Consider the following 12,823-nt stretch of genomic DNA (forward strand, 5'->3'; position numbering starts at 1 on the left):
AAAAAAAACACAAAAAAACCACCTGTCATCCCTTGTCTACCTTTCCCAGTTAACTCCAGGCTGGACATTTTAGAAGTGATGCCAAGAAAAAGAGTCAATGTAATTTATCGGCCAAAACCTAATAAATCTTAGTAACATATAATTGCCTAGTTTTCATGAACATACTTCTAGAAAATAAGCAACGAAGAGAATAGTAAACAAAATCAAAACAAAGAACATCTGACTGAAGAATGATTAACCCTTTCAGCAAAGAAAGAATGGCTACGAGTAATGAGAAACTTTAATGGGAGAGACTTGCATATAGTCTTTTTTGAGTTATTTTAACTTTAGAGATAGATATTTTCCCTTATTATTTTCACTCCTCCTTTTACTCTGCACTTATCCTCATAGTTTCCAGTACTCTTTAAATGTTTAAATAATATTGCTCACAAAGCCAGCTGAAAAATGGCTCTTGGCTCCAAAGAACTCTGAAGAATTTACGGTTTTTCCTCCTATCCTTAGAGTTAGTGCCAGTAGAAGCCAAATCCTGACATTTGCAACTCAGCACCAGGATTGACAAGCTAATCTCAGTGTTGTCAAGGCCTGAGCCAATGACCTCAGGCACAAGACATCTGACAAACACTGCACCACAACAGCTAATTCTATTTCATTTTATATGAAGGTTTTTAGATTATTGCTTTCTTATGTAGTGCTACACTGGGGCAGCTCAAAGGAAGCACTGAGTATTTTCAGGCCCTACGAAGACTCTTGTAAGCATCACAAGAGTTCAAACAAAAAGTTCTTTAGTGACGCAGAGACTTGCTTTAGATAATCAGAACCCTAAAGCTGAGATGATGATGATATCTGCAAACACACTTCAGAAATCCCTGGGTTCTAGCCAATATTACATAGTATCATTCTCTCCTGGGAAACCTGTTCTGCTGAGGCTAAGAACTGCATAGGGGCCATGCTTCACATAATATATCAGTCTCTTCCTCTGGGTGGAATTGAGAAATATCACAAAAAATGAAACATGAAAATTGAAGAAAATACCTCTATATAAATTTGCAAAGCTTGTTGAAGGCTTAAGTCAGTTCAGTATAATTGCCCAGTCTTAATTAAAGTGTTTATAATTTTCCTATCTGAAACACAACATGCAAATAGGTTCTCAGTAGTGCTATGAAGACAGATGTTTGATCTTCAGCACACATGCTCTCAGAATGCTGCTTTCAAGATCTTGTAAAGTAGAAGGAAAAGATCAGATCTATCTATCTATATCAGATCTATGAAAGGAAAACAATACTTCCTGCTTGCCATGGTACTGACTGGAAGGTATTTACATTATAAAGTAAGTTTCATATTTATGAGCTGAAATTTGGGACCTGCTCATATTAAAGGCATAAGATTGTAATAAAACTAGCATTTTATCTATAGAGAACTGAGAAAGAGCAGGATGACCTGAATAGACTAGCTGGAGAGGCTTTTAGCCTATCCAGCAGTTGTTTATTTCAAGTCCTACCCCGTCCGTGGATCCTTGCTGCTTTGGAGGAAAGGTGGCAGTGATTTCATCCCTAAAAAAAAAATGTATCTATACTTTGTTTGAAAAATTAGTTGTATGAAGAATCACATTCCTGATTTAAAAACACACGTTTTCTGATCATGTAGCAGAAGAGAATTCTTACACACTGGCAGCACAACACAAAGCATAAAAGACATTTGCTTGGCAATCATATGTAGCTGAGGTATATCAGGAAAAGCTAGAACACAAGACTGTGCTCATTTTGCACTGCTGACTATCCTTATGAATAGCACAAATTAAGCACTAGCAAAAGCACAAGATTAGTATTTCATTAAAAAAAAAAACCAAAAATAAACAAAAAAACCACACCACCATAGAGCTACACACCATTCTTTTTCAAATACTGTTCAAGCACTAAAGGCAGTACCTCCTATAAGAGGCAATAAACAGTATGGTGGAAGATGAAATAAGTTGCATGAATGCAAATACATGGAAACCAGCATAAACAAATGAACAACACAGACCTCTCAATAAACCCTTTGCTGAATATTTTAGAAATAGGCTGTTTACGACATTTTAGTGTATACAGACATTCTAGACAGCACACATGAAGGTCGTAAGCAATGCTGTTACTCATGACACATAGTCATTACAACAATAAGAAGAGCAGAGATTTTTAGTTAAGCCCATTTGTATACTGAATAAAGATTTTTTTTTTTAAGTGTGAGAAATAGAAAATGATTCTCCTTCATCTCCCAAGAATTCTTGAATATTTCAGTAGTCACAATTTAGCATTGAGTGATTTCATTAGAAATACTGTTTAAATTTGATAGACCCATGTTTTCTTATGACTGGATAGATTAATATATTAAAAGTATAAGAATACATTAATTTGAAAGTAAATATCCATAAATTCAATTGTAAATTGGAAGCATTAGTGTTAACTTACTTTGTACAATAGACAAGCAAAAATAAAGTCTTTTGCTCAGAAAATTTTAAATAGGAAAATGAAGCAAAATTTCACATCTTAATATCTAGTCTGTATATCATAACATTTTCAATACTTCTGTAGGTCTTCTGCTCAAAGGAGACTAAATATATAGCTTTTCTAGAGGCAGTTAATAAGCAGTATAAAAACAGTTAATAAATGTAATAAATATAGTTCTACGTCTTCAGGTAATAGATAGTATGAGACATACTGCAAAAATCCAGATACACAGTCTTTGTTAAGGAATCACATAGGTCCTCAGTCCTCAACTACAAAAGTAGCATTGAGGGCAGGACTCACAGAAGTTTTAGACACATAGCTCAGATATTTGAATTTCAGATCCCTGCAAAGACTGATTTGCAAAAATTCATGAAATTATTATACATTTAAATGAAAACTTCCACAGTTTCCATCAAAACACTAAAACTTATAAAATGGTTAGTATACCTTTAAACTCATATAAAAATGTCCAGGTAAAACTTCCCGCGTAAAACTAATTGAGGTTCCAAACAACATAGCTACAAAAATAAAAATACTTTTTGCATAACTTCAGGCAAAGGATTTTGTTTTGTAGCCAAGCAATAAATCCAAACAGCTTATCTCCCTAAGCCATCATCTTGACAGAAGCTTATTTTAATCACTTGAGAATAATTCCTTTAAAACATAAGCTCTCCGAATTATAGGGTTGTGCAGAGAGCACAGAAGTCTTTGTATGTCACTTTTACATGTATAAGTGAATTGCAAATTAGCATTTTGAAACCAAAACTAATACAATTCTAAACAGTAAATATTTCATTTTCATTTAATTTTTAGGTAAGGATATGAATTGGAATTTCCCGAGTCTGTATAGCTATTATTACAAAGGCAATCACGTACTTCATTAAAAATTTTTACTTGAAAAACTGTGGAACAAAAATCATTAACAGTGAGCAATAGCAAAAACTTGTTTTGTTTAAGAACAATACTACATATCTTGAGCACTATCAACTTGCAATTGTTTATTAAATACTTCAAAGTATTTCTAATTGTAACACAATAACTTTTAGAAAACTAAAATAGCAAGTTCATACATCAAGGAATTTTGGTAGAATTTTATCCAAATTCTCAGTATAGTCAAGATACAGAGGAACAGCATTATACACTTGAGCCCTTGAATTCAAGCCATGTTGGAGATTTATGTAAACAAAAGGCAATCTCGGAGGCAGCCAGGACGAATATTAAAGTTCTCAAATATGGAGACCTGGTTATTCTACAATTAGTCACAGTGCTGGTTTCTGTTTTGCTAGTTACTTGAAAAACGTCAAAAATACCTTCACAACATCACATCTTGTTAGCATGAAATAATAAGGAATTTTCTCTTTGTTTTGTTAGTTGCTTGACATACGTCACAAACAAACCAGTAATGCCAATTTCAAAGAGAAATATTTGGCATGTGGTAGGAAGAGATTCTTGCTATGGGACTTCTAAGAGAATTGTGTTAGATGGGTTGGCTCCTGGTGATATCACTGAATAGTAATCCCAGCAACTTAAAATACCTGATTTTCTGTTAAAAGTGTTGCAGTGTTTAAATTTCTGAAACAACATAATTGTGTATCTACTTTATGTAATCCATCCAACTAAACTTCAAAAACTAAATAGAATACTTTTTATTAGTTTTGTCTCTTTTAATGCCAAGAAGCATCTTCCCAGAGCAAGATAATTAACAACCCACAAGATACAAAAGCAATAATTGGCAATAATGCATGCCAGCAAAATAAGACAGATTGAAATTCAATCCGTAATTAAGGCATGATTTAGGGTTCCAGTTAAAGTTACCTACATACTCATGGGTCATATTTTCTTTAAGGGCCAACAGAGTAAAGTCTATCCAACTAGTCCGTTAAGGAACTTCTGTCACTTTCACCAAAAGCACTATTCCTCTTAGTAAAAGCATAAAATGCAGGACAAAAATTCAGGAATGGACTTGCAAGAAACCCCCCGGGGGAGGGGGGAAGAGGGAGGGAACAGATTAAGAACAACTCAACACATGGCTCAGTGAAACAGATTTGCAAAACTACATTGCTCATAAGCCAAAATGAATCCTTGTAAGTGTAATCTTGCTGGAATAATAAATATTAGGTAGTAAAAGTAAGCTACTACAGACAAAAATACACTTCACATCAAATTTTCCAGCATCACAATTGGCTTGACTAATAGAAAAAATTGTACATTTATAGTTCAGCATATCCACTCACTTCGATGCTAGTAAAACATGTTTTCACATGCACTAAGATATCACTGATATTTGGTCCCAGTGCAGGACTTCTGCTCAAAGTTTGATAGACACGCATTGCTCTAAAAAAGGAAAATTAATACTCAAACATGTCTAATATTGAAAATTATCTAAGCAACAGAAATGAATATGAATATTCAAGATGGAGAACCAAAAAGTGATTTTGCTAAAGTCCTCTAAAGCAGATGCTGCTTATGCAATGTTACATAAAAAAATGGAAAAGCTACATGCAAATTTTCCTGAAGAAAGATTCAGAAAGAAGTGATAAAAATTCTACTTCTTGACCAAGGCATCAACAGTGCATATCAAGACTGCACAGTTAGCAAATGTTACAAAATAAAATCTCCTTAGAATAGTTGAAAAGCACCTACAGCATCTTAAGCATAAAATGACAAGAACTAATTATTCATTGACATTTATCCAAGATTTGCTAAATGTTACCACTTTACCTGCTTATAGAAGTCAGAGCAAGGTATAATTAAGTTAAATGTATTTCAAGCACGTAGCAATGAAAGCAATAGACTTATAACTGTATCTGCTGATCTTATTTCAGTACCACTGACATGCCTAAACTTTGAATGATCTTTATCTTCCCCTGAGGCTCTCAGTTCATCCTAACATAGTTACTTGTCCTGAGTGCATTTACACATCCAGCTGAGAAACCACTGACGGTAGATTATTTCTTCTCACTCTTTAACATCAATATCTGTGATACTTTCAAAGTGAAGGAGTTTACTTTGGTAATCATGATACCTATTGTCAGCATATATTTCTCCAGCAGGAGGAAACAACTGTTATCTCGATAATTACCTTCCTTTAATTACCTTTATTCCTAAATATGTGAGAAACATCATAGAGAAAAAAAAATCAAATAGCATTTTCATTTCTCAATTCTGTTATGAAAAACAGATGTTAGGAAGGTAGTTTAATACAATACGGCCATTTCAGTGCAGAATTGTGTCTCAGTTACAAGAAAATATTCAGAAAATAAAACGATTTTTAAAAGGAGACGTAGAAGAGAAAGGTGAGGGGGTAGATCAACTTCCTCTGAACTGAGGAGACAGGCCATGAGCTCAGAGAAAGTCAGAACAACAAGTTCAGCATGAGTTGGACATGAACTGAAAAAAAAAGTTCTAAAGAAACATGGTGTATTTATCATAGCCCATGCTACTGTACATTTATTTTGTGACCTTTGTGACCAAGTGATGAGAGAGAAAAGGGGGGGGAGGGGCAGGAGAGGGGGGATAGTGCTGTTATGTTTTCAGCCAGTGGAAACCCGAACTTCTGAAGGTATTTTGTGAGCAAACCAAAAAACAGCATTGTACTTTTTTTTTTTTTTGGTCATATCCTGTTTTTCATGTCAGGGATAAAAATATCATTTGTGGATAAACAACTTTACAAGGCATCTGCACTGATGAGAATGGCATGATCTAGGCAAGCAGTATCCTTTATCTTTAACTCCAGCTCACACGCTGTTTGATCTACATCTTCCTACACACTAACACTGTGTGTGGTATGAAAGCAAGACTATGCATGTCACATCCTCCTGTCAAAGAGTCACAGAACAGTAAGTTGTATTTAATACTAATCAAAAAATGCAATATCTGACTCAGAATAATAATCTTATCCCTAAATTTAGCCTGTTTTTTTTTCCTGCATCACTTCCAATCCCTCCAGCTGTAGCCAGAAGCTATCTCCAGGTCTAAAAGAACAGATAAGCAGACACACCCTCCTGTCATTTACAAGGAACAGGTGCATCAAGGATTGAAACAGAATCTGAGCAAATTTCATCATCTTTTGGTACAAAATGCCACAAACTTATGGACTGACCTTATTGCATTAACATATCTTGACTTATCAACAAGAGCATTTCAGTGTGCTGTACCATAGAAGCCTGCCCATCTAACTCAGTTCACTACATGTTAGTTCAACTTTTAGTTCAGCTATTCATTTACTCTGATTCCTTGATTTCACAGAATTAACAGGAATCAACAGTAATGGAAAGCTATTATGATCATTAAAGTATGCAGAGGAAAAGTAGCCAGCTTATGCATGTGCCAGAAACCAGAATACACTTTTATTCCAGTTCACAAACACTTGAGAGAGGAATTTTAGTCCTGGCATCATTGGGAGAAAAAAATAAAACACCTAAAGGACATTTAGTTCCAACAACAATGGGAGGGGGAGGGGAGAGAGAAGGCAGAAGTAGATTTTTATGTGGAAGAGGGCAGCACGTCTAAGTTACTAAAAGATGACAAGTAAAATCAACACTTCTTATGAATTCTATGTCTATAAAAATAGACATTTTGGGTATTTTATGTTCCTCCAAATACTAAAGACTTCTTTCAAAATTTGCACAGGGAAATCTAACTGAAACCAACAGGAGTTTTGCTGAGTGAGGATTTCAGGATTTCTAGTAGTCATTGAAATTATACATTTATTACTGAATAACAGCAGAAAAAGCAGTCACTGTGAATCATACAATATAACTATTTCCTTTAGAGGCTGACACTCAGTCAGATACTTTTATCATACCTTCGTGGACTTGGGGAGAGTGGACTCCAGCAGACATTTGTATAACCTATGAGAAGCAATTGTCACATGAGAGTTAAAGTATAGGTCTTAGCTCAAGCTAAAAAATTCTTTATTATTATTATTATTATTTTTTTTTAAATAAGTATGAAGGGACATTAAGGACAGAAAGAAGTTTCAGCCAAGATGAGGGCAGAGAGGATTTCTGGAAGAAAACCCATTTTCACTAAAAGAAAAGCAAAAAACAAAAACAAACAACAAAAAACATAGTGGAAAAATAAGCCAATTATTTCCACTGAACGAAACTAGAAATCAGAGATAAAAGTTGACTTATTTCCTAGAGCTCTGTTTGACAGAGCACAAATTATCCATTTACCTTCTACTGCTGTATTTAAAAGCTGCGGTCTTTCCTTTTTTTCTTTGTGTATCTGCTTTCAATCTCTGACAAAGCACTAAACCTCCCATACTTTCACAACATGCCACAAGGAAAATACATTTTCAAATCTTTGTTGATTTACCTAAGTTGCTTTCTCTTCTGATTCAATCTTTACACTGGCACAGTGCTAACTTCTCCTCTGTACTTGCAGAGAACCTGATTTATAAATTGGGCTGCTAGGCCACAGCACAATACCGTGTCGGTAGTCCAGCAGTATGTCCTGCTTCCTGAGTCTCCCACATGCCTTCATTAGGAAGATATCAAAACTTCAGCCAACGCATCCATTTGTAAGTGGACAATATTCCCAGTCAATCCTTTGCAAGTGTCATTAAAAATTGAAAGAACTTTAAATGTTGTGATGATTGCAATAAAATAGCAACTTATAGAACCTAAGATAACTCCAGCCAAAGTATAAAAATTGAAATGCCTGTTTTCGCAGAGTTGGCAATTCGAGCTGTTTCTACTGTTTTTGTTTTTAAATATTGGTAAGACCACCACACATTTCTCTCAATTCTGAACATATAATCTCTAAGAGAAATCACACTGTATATCCTAAGCTAATCAGATGTCTAACATTTTCTCATGAAGACTTATCAAGTTTCATACACAGAATGTATTAACTCATTTTCAATAATATCCATCAAGTTACAGCTCTGACATATTTCCAGGTGTTTGAATCCGACATAGTGTTTATGGAACAGATTTACATGAAGCGGCAAAACCAGTGAAGTCAAAGCCCCTCTGCTCAAAGACCTGTTATTTCAGTGATACATTAGCAGAGCGCATGCTCAAAGCAACCCCTAGAGACAAGACAACTCAAAATATGGAATATTAAAGTTTAGAATCTGGGTACACATGGCAGTAGCCAGCTTAGGTAACAGAGTGCTCCGCTGATAAATTAGCTTGATTATTTCAGTGTATTTCATAAATGTGCACAGTGTGTTCCCTTGGAAGGACCCCCTCAGGAATATATTGTTCTTGGAATTCTTCCTACCTGATGACAGTGTTAGTCAGAAGAAAGAAGAAAGCAAAAAAACAAAGTTCTTGCATTAGGTAACCACTAGACACTTGGCTAAACCAAATATAGCTGCTTAAGATTTCTGGCAACAGTGCCTATAAAGTATTATTTTACTTGTATGCATGCATATATCCAGATACTAAACACCTTGATGGCCTCTTGAACAGAAATGTTTGTGTCCCGGAAAGAATAATTGTTTTCTAACAGAATTACATTTTGGTGATGGATACGATAGCTGGTTCAGAAAAGGCATATATGACATAGGACAGACTCTGGCTAAGGCAGCTTCCTGACAAGAAGCTTCCAGAGCAGTCACACCCTGTCTGGAATTCACGACACCTCTTTATCCACGCTAAGGAAAACAGCATATTTTCAAGGTGGACAGTACAATTTGTATCCATACAACACCTTTCTTTTTAATGACTATTTTGTCACAATCAGTGAGAAGCATTTGTAAACCATGTGTGGGCCTATTCTTGACCAAGTTCAAGTTTTCTGTGGAAATTCTTCTCTGCCAGTGAAAATTCTGCCAGGAAATGTTTCTTCAACGCAGGATGTAAATCAGACAGAGTCCTCATGCTACAACATCCAGTTGTCCCGTGGCTCCAAATTTATCTGACTCTGAAGTGTTCTGCCCTTGCATCAACTCAAGCAAACAAGGACTCCACTTGTATTTCCCCACTTCCTACTATTGTCTATTGAGCTGTCAACTTTTGCAGGTAAGCTGTGTACCCTTAGAGCTGTTGCAGTGCTTCACTGCATTTTCTTCTCTCAATACATAGTATTGAGAGTAACGTCTCCTATTTATTCCCAAGGAAACTACAAAGCATACAAAGAGTAGGAAGGGCTTGAAACCTCTTCAGAGGTAAATAAAACTCTGTGGGTCCAGAACTTTGGTTCCACTTAATTTTAACTGAAACTAGTACTTGCATAAAATTCTGTGTTCACTCCCTTTGACATCATAACATTTACTAGGAGCACTATATTGATGAAAATCTTCCCTGACATTTTACAATTCTACTGAAATGATAAGCAATGACTTGGGCAGCCCTTGACTGAGGAATGCAAGCCAACTTTCTATCACAAAATCTCATGACAGCTTGTCCACATGCTTTCAAAATAAATAAATAAATCCAAACTGCTTCACATTTCAGTTCTACCTCTTCACTGTGCTGTATTCCCTTTCTGTCCTGTAACCAGAGCAACAGTCACGGAACAGTTAAGAGGATAGCTGCAGAACTGCAACTTGTCAAATGTGGATTATTACTGCCTGCTCCAGTTGATTCACTGGAGAGGTGACAACCAACAGGAAGAATGCTCAGCATCATTACTGTCTATTTTAATTCGAAGACGTGTATGATGAGACACCCATGACTAACCACTGTTGGGATATTTTTATTTATAGCTGGAATGATAATTACAAGGATGGTCCTTTTAAGCTGAAGCATGGTTCCTCCTTTTCATTTTAAAATAAGAGTGATCATACTAAATCTGTTATTACAAGTGGTATTTTCTTTCCTTTGGTAGTATACAAGACTGCCAATTTGCCAGCTCAGCAAAGATATCAACAAGCACTTGTTTTGTTGACAAGATTGGAGGAAAAACAAGTGCATTTTGATTGAAAAATTTCAGCATTTAAAAACAAAACAATTTCTGCGTGACAAGAGGAAAGCAGCAATGATCAGGAAAACTTAATACTGCTGGTATCAGGTAAACTTAAATTTTTAAAAGGAAAATAGGTGTAATAATATTTGGCAATTCATATAAACCAACAGTTCTTCCACATGAAATGGCTACATAGAGTAAAGACTCTTACAACAACATGTATAAACCTGTCCATGTGATTGGTTTGCTAGGAGAGAGCTTCACACTTTCTGCCTTGCTTTTTCTTTCTGTCAGCGCAGGCAGATGGACATTTTTCTTTCCCAACTGTACACATGACTTGATTTGATCTGTTTTGTTCTGAGAAATCAAGTAAGAAGAGCAGAAAAATAATATAGCCGGGCATCAATCCAGAGGAGGTGCCTCCCTGCAGAACAACCCTGACCGTGCACTGCAGTAAAGGAATCTTTAAAGAAAACTGAAGAGTGTTCCACAAATGAGTGTCACACTCATTCTTAATTACTATTGTGAGGTTATGAACATCAGCATACACAAATGCTTGCTCAAGACATGCATTCAGCATGTGTGCACTCAGATCCCAGATAACTGATAGCTTGTAAGACACATTTAAAAAGCATACGTTAATGTAGTACAGAATAAGGCAGTGCTATAGTCTTAATGTGTTCTAAAAATTTACTGGCGAGGGGGAAAAGATCTCTTCAGTATTTTTCCGTTCTTTTTTGTCACTGAAATTTTATGAAATATATAAAAAAAACATTAAATGAGTATTAGCTTTTTCTAGTTTTACAGTATTTTTTGCCATAAAGAATTCTTTTTTTTTTAATCACAGTTATACAGAAGAATAAATATCTAAATGATTTAGAATAAGTTTGATAGAGGCCTGGCTCAAATACCTATCTTCACTAGCTGTCTTTCCAACAATTATGCCATTACATATTTTCATACATTAAAACCAGATCCATTAATATAAACCAGAAATCACTTCCATGTGTTCCCAGATAAAATATTCCCCCTCCTCATGTTTATTAAATTTCCTGTTTGAAGAGATGTAAACCGATATCCTCACCCAGCAAAGCACTCAAATACATGTATAAAGTCATGCATATTAGTAGACTTCTCAATCAGGGCTTAAGTGAGGCTGCCATCACTTCTCTCTGCTGGAGTCTTTCCTCTACCATAAAGTGATGTAAAACTATATTGAAAAGAGAGCATTGCCACAATTCAAGCTCGACTGGCAAGCAGTAATGAAACAGCTTGAACAGACCTCTGCCATGCTGCAGGGAAAACCCCCTTTAGATTCTGGATAGCCAGAAATAGAACGTGAAAATGGAGATAGTTCAGAATAAATTAGCAAAACTCAAAAGAACTGCATGGGTAACTGAGGTGGAGTCACCCTTTCACTCAGTTTCCACAAAGGCTGCAAAGGCTGAGATCTCATGCAGGGGAAGCTAATTATATCTTCTACTGTTTAATAGCACTAGTCATCCATACCTTATTTTCTTTTTCTGAAGCATTTTTGTGATTAATACTTTTAATGAATTGGCAGTTAAGTTCTATTTCTCATCCAGAATCTGCAAGCGCTACAAATTGAATTTGTCACTTCTTTTATTCCATTTTCCTACTTGGTCACTTGTCTTTCATATTCTCATCTTTCCTTGCTTTCCTTTGCCTAATATATTATTTTACAAATAACCTGCTCTTTCTCAGAATTCGTCTCTTCTTTTTCTTCTATTTTTCCTTTCTTCATCCTTTCACCTCCTTTCTTTCCTTCTGCCCTTGATGCCGCTTTTTTCCTACCATCCCATTTACTTCTTTCCTTTTCCCCCTCCCCTCACCACCATCCTTCTTTCCTTTTTCCTTCTCTTCACTATTCCCTTTTCCTTTTGTTCTCTTACTTTCTTTCGTCCTTTTCTACCATCCACTTTCCATTTACTTTTTTTGTGCTCTCCTATACTATGATCTCTTTTTTTCCCCTCACTATTTTATGGCTAGAGATGTATATCAAAAAATAACATACAAGAAAATGTAAGCATATAAATTAAATATGAAAAATTTCATTAACTGAGAGCATTCATCCTTCTGGAGTTTCTTCTAGAAATGACAGTTCTCATTGTTCACAATATTTAGGGAAGAGATAAATCTAAACACTGCATTAGAAAAATATAAAGACATACATGAGAGCTCCTGTTAGCATACAGTAAACTATATACACTTGCACAGTAAAACAAAACACTTGGTCTGTTCAAGTGCAAATGTAAATATTTGTACAGTCTACTAGGAGAATAAATAAAATGAAATTTTATGTTTATGTTTGATTCCCCATGCTTCTTGGTATCTCGGCTTTGAGGGGAAAATTTTATGTCAGTTGCTTAAGAACAAGAGACATATGCAAAAGCTTGGCTATGGAAAAAATACTTCAAAATGAATGATTTTGAGACAGATTGATGAGAAATAAT

Source organism: Meleagris gallopavo, chromosome 5 (genome assembly GCF_000146605.3).
Source record: "Meleagris gallopavo isolate NT-WF06-2002-E0010 breed Aviagen turkey brand Nicholas breeding stock chromosome 5, Turkey_5.1, whole genome shotgun sequence".
In the NCBI taxonomy this organism is placed as follows: domain Eukaryota; kingdom Metazoa; phylum Chordata; class Aves; order Galliformes; family Phasianidae; genus Meleagris; species Meleagris gallopavo.